The sequence below is a fragment of the Mus pahari genome, chromosome X (assembly GCF_900095145.1).
Source record: "Mus pahari chromosome X, PAHARI_EIJ_v1.1, whole genome shotgun sequence".
NCBI classification, from domain to species: Eukaryota; Metazoa; Chordata; class Mammalia; order Rodentia; family Muridae; genus Mus; species Mus pahari.
In genome coordinates, this window is record NC_034613.1 from 28555003 (window position 1) to 28560009 (window position 5007).

Genomic DNA, 5007 nt, shown 5'->3' on the forward strand with positions numbered 1-5007 from the left:
CCTGGAACTCACTCTGTAGACCAGTCTGGCCTCGAACTCAGAAATCCGCCTGCCTCTGCCTCCTGAGTGCTGGGATTAAAGGCATGTGCCACCATGCCCAGCTCCAGTTCTGCACTCTTATCAACCATAATTATGCTATAGGCAATCTCTTTCAAGACATTTTTTTAATTTATTAAAATTAAAATGTAATTACAGCTGGGCGGGGGTAGTGCATGCCTTTAATCCCAGCACTTGGGAGGCAGAGGTAGGCAGATCTCTCTATGAGTTCAAGGCCAACCTGGTCAACAGAGTGAGTTCCAGGAGAGCCAGGGTTGTTACACAGAGAAACCCTGCCTCAAAAAAAACAAAGAGAAAAAAAAGTAATCACATTATTTTCCCTTCCCCACTGCAGCACAGGTTTCCACTGCTTACACAGGCCTCTGGATTTGTCACTTGTCTTTGAGGATCCTTTCCAAATTTAACCTGCTGCGAGGGTAACTGGTTCTACTAGGGCGAGATATGTTGGGCTGGAGAGGTGGCTCAGCTGTTAAGACCACTGATTGCTCTTCCAGTGGTCCTGAGTTCAATTCCCAGCAACCACATAGTGGCTTACAATCATCTGTAATGGGATCTGATGCCCTCTTCTGGGGTGTTTGAAGACAGCTACAGTGTAATTACATATAATAAATAAATAAATTGATTCTTTTTTATTTAAAAAAAAATCAATATGCTTATTCTCCATATAGGAAAATGAAGTCCAGGCTACTTGGGTCTCTCTATCTTTCTCTTTGTGTGTCTCTGTCTCTCTCCACCCCCCCCATCTGCCTCCCCCTTCCATCCTTTCCTCTCTCCTCCCCCCACCCCTGCCACAGGCTGTCAAACAATTAAGTTGTCAGGAAATCCTTAGATGTCCCTGGAGAACATTACTCCTTATTTTAGAAAAGTAGAGCATTCTACTTCTGCCACTAGTAATTTATATGTGGTTAGCGGGTAAATATCTATGGAATATTGAAACCATACACCCCTTTACATGTATTTCTGGGAATCTCACCCTCATATTTCTACCAGTCCAGTTACCACCATTTCATTTTTCTGCTTACAAGTCTATTTGCAAAACTGCTCAAGGTTGATCATGAGATGCAGACTCCATCTTAACAATCCCACAGCTAACAGTCCTTGGGATGCCCACATAGTTCTGGAGTAGAAGTATATCCTCCCAACTTTCTGTCACATGGGCCTTGAAGTGTCTGTGTTTTTGCTCACCCCATTCTAGAATATCAAACATTAAAGAAATACCCTTAAAGCTTTCGGGGGTGGAGATTTATTTATAGAAAACTGAAACACCTCATTAGCAGCACAAGAGGTCAACAGAGAAATAGAAACCCTGTAATAACACCTGCAAAGTCAGAAGGAAAATAACTTGGAACCCATTCTATATTAGTCAAATACAAGAATGAAAATAAAAAGGCATTTTCAGGCATGAAAGAACATGGGACCTTTACCTTCCAACTATTTGCTATGGAAACAAAGAACACAAAACAAACAACCATGATATAAGGATGCACTCCAACAAGCAATCATTAAAAACTCAAGAGAGGGCTAGAGAAATGGCTCAGAGGTTAAGAGCACTGACTGCTCTCCCGAAGGTCCTGAGTTCAAATCCCAACAACCACATGGTGGTTCAAAACCATCTGTAATAAGATCTGATGCCCTCTTCTGGTGTGTCTAAAGACAGCTGCAGTGTACTTACATATAATAAATAAATCTTTAAAAATAATAAATAAATCTTAAAAAAAAAAAACTCAAGAGAGGGAGCTGCAGAGATGTTTCAATGGTTAAGAGCACCAACTGCTCTTCCGGAGGTCCTGAGTTCAATTCCCAGCAACCACATGGTGACTCACAACCATCTGTAATGGGATCTGATGCCCTCTTCTGGTGTGTCTGAGGACAGCAATAGCATACTCATATATACAAAATAAATCTTTTTTAAAAAATAAAAAAAAATAAAAGTCAAGAGAGAAGACCTGAAGTTTGAGACACAAACAGTAGCCCAGTGGGCTGGTGAATTTTATGTCAACATTCCACAAACTAGAGTAATTTGGGAGGCAAGAAATTCAATTGAAAACAAAGCCCCCACCAAATTGGCCTATAGGCAAGTCTGTAGTGAATCTTCTTAATTAGTGATTGATGTGGAAGGGTCCAGCCCATTAGGGATAGTTCCATCCCTGGGCCTATGGCCCTGGATTCTATAAGACAGGAGGCTGAGCAAACCAAGTTGAGCAAGCAGCATCCCTCCATGGCCTCTGCATCAGCTCCTGACTCCAGGTTCCTGCCCTGTTTCTGTTTCTGCCCTGACTTCCCTCAGTAATGGAGAATGACTTGAGAGTTGCAAGCTGAAATAAGCCCTTTCCTCCACAAGTTGTTTATAGCTATGTTGTTTTATTACAGTGATCAAAACCCTATCTAAAACACCCAAGACTGAAATAGAATAAAAATTCCTGAAATGACAGCTCTATAGGAGGGAGACTTATAAAAAATGTCAGAGCATTCAAAACTAGTCTATGCAAATGATTGGAAGACATAAGTAATACAATGATAAAGGCATGTTATTATCTACCAAAAAAAGATAATTTAAAATGCTAAGAAAAGAAACTCCCCAAGAAAGTCATGATACATATATAAAATGGGACATGAGAAGCTGGGACTATAGTTTATCAATAGTATATATGTAACATTTGTGTGGCCATAGATTCCACTGCTATCACAAAATTAAATGTTAATATGAGCAGGCCATTGGTAGGGCATAAGAAAAGAAAAACCAGCCGGGCGTGGTGGTGCACACCTTTAATCCCAGCACTCGGGAGGCAGAGGCAGGCGGATTTCTGAGTTCGAGACCAGCCTGGTCTACAGAGTGAGTTCCAGGACAGCCAGGGCTACACAGAGAAACCCTGTCTCAAAAAACCAAAAAAAAACAAAAAACAAAAAACAAAAAAATCAAAAACAAAAAAACCCAACAAAACAAAACAAAAACAAAGAAAAGAAAAACCAATTGAACTTGAAGGGAGTAGTATTTCCCTGCAAGTGGCCCAGGTGCGTGAAGATATAGGATTACATCTTCTCCAGTGGTCAAATAACACACTCTGATTGTGAGTGAAACAAAATGTATGCAATAATGATTGTAACGTGATGTTTGCTGGCTTTCAATAGGAACCTATAAATAAAGTGTGAAATAGGAATACAGTTACAGCATGGACTGTAAATATAAAAGTGAGATAAGCTTTAGCAGCATATTAATGAACCAAATAACTGGCAGTAGTTGGGAGTTATTTCTAGATTTGAAGTGTAGAACCTTAAAAAGTATATATTAGTAGTATGTCCCCCATGCTCCAGTGGAAGGCCACACATGCATGAATATGTGGGTAGTAGACTTGATAGGGGAAAGAGAGGACACAAAGTTGAGTGGGTAGGGAAGAGGTGTGGATCTGGGAAGAGTTGGGTGAATGGATGAATATGGTCAAAACTCATTGTACAAAGTTATCAGTGAAGTAATCTTCAAAGTATACATGAAACTTTAAGTGTATTATGAAATAAAGGTAAACAAAGAACTTTTAAAAAGAAAGGGAGATATAAATCCCTGATCTGGCACAAAGAGGAGTCAGTACGGCTGCTGGGTAATGAATCAATATTTTGAAATAAAAGTGTTTGCTAAAAATTATGGAACTACCCCCTGGCAATGGGCAGAGACACCTTGGAGGTGGTGGTGTTCCTATATCAGTCAGGGGCAGAGCAGTTGACAGTCCTTTATTCATCCTAGCTTGATGCATAGCTTAGTGGCCAAAGCTGTCTTATACCTAGGACACATAAAAATCAAATCAAATCAAATCCAGGCAGCACAGCAGGGGAAAAGGAAGCCAGAGACCTGCAGACCAGCCACCATGCCACCCACAGACATATACCTTCCTGTGCATGGCACAGACAGGCCATAGATACCTGTTTGGTGCCAAGCCTATGCCACATGCACCTGTAGAGGATGTCACCCATGGGCCTGCCAACCACATGGCCAGCCTGCAGCAGGAGCCATCACAATGTGTGAGTATGTGGTAGTCATATGGGAGAGAAAGAGAAGTGAGCAACTTGAGGATTATGACAAGAGATGGACCTGGAAACTTGAAGGTGGCGAGGAGTAGCCTCCTGTGAGTGGCCAGCCTTGCCATCTGGGGCCATGGTGAAGTCCCTGCCCGAGCTGTCACTGAGAACTATGTCTGAGCCTATGGCTATGCAGTGACAGGGGTTAATGTGGATGTCGTGGCTCCTATTACCGCTAGAGAACACGGAGATGGCCCTGGTTGGGACAGCCATCGGAGACCATGGGGTTGTCCAGGGGCTCTGCATAAATGACCCTGACCCTCACTCTGTGCATTGCTCTAGAGAGCTGACTCCATCTCTCCCCAGCAGCAGTACCAAAGAGAGCAGGCCCTGTGCCTTGTTCAGGCAGCACAGTCGAGCTAGCTCTGGTGGTGTGTGCAGAGGTAAACGGGTCCCAAAGGTGTGAGCATGGGAGAGCTAGCCCTGCTACTCATCTGCTGAGAGGTGGCACGGGTGCAGGGCGATGCTTTACCCCCCTGCCCCTTACCACCTGCTGTAGTTGGGATTGCTGTCCCCCATCCCAGTCATGAGAACAGGAGAGTGGGCCCTACACCTCCCCTGAGCAGTACAGTACGACTGGCTGTGGTAGAAGGGATGCAGGTGAGCCAGTCCCTGTCTTGAGTTGGTGTGGGTACAAGAGTGATGCCCTCTCCCTCCCTCTCACCACCTGCAATGGCCTGAAGGACTGGCCCTGGAATCATGAAAGCTGGAGAGCTAGCCCTCTCCCATCACTGACTGTATCACTCAGGAGAGCGGGAACTGCACCTTGCCTGGGCAACACAGTGGAGCTGGTCCTGATGGCAAAGGCATGGATGAGCCAGCCCCAATGGTGTGAGAGTGGGGAGAACTGACCCAGCCCCTCGTAGGCTGCAGCACTTTCGA

At 44.0% G+C, this 5007-nt stretch overlaps 1 non-coding gene across 1 annotated transcript; it reads left to right on the plus strand.

The window, feature by feature from the left end:
* Positions 1-3701: 3701 nt before the first annotated feature.
* Positions 3702-3843, plus strand: LOC115063198. The gene has a single exon (XR_003843085.1). It is a non-coding gene; the product is annotated as a small nucleolar RNA SNORA48 (small nucleolar RNA).
* The last annotated feature ends 1164 nt before the right edge of the window (positions 3844-5007 follow it).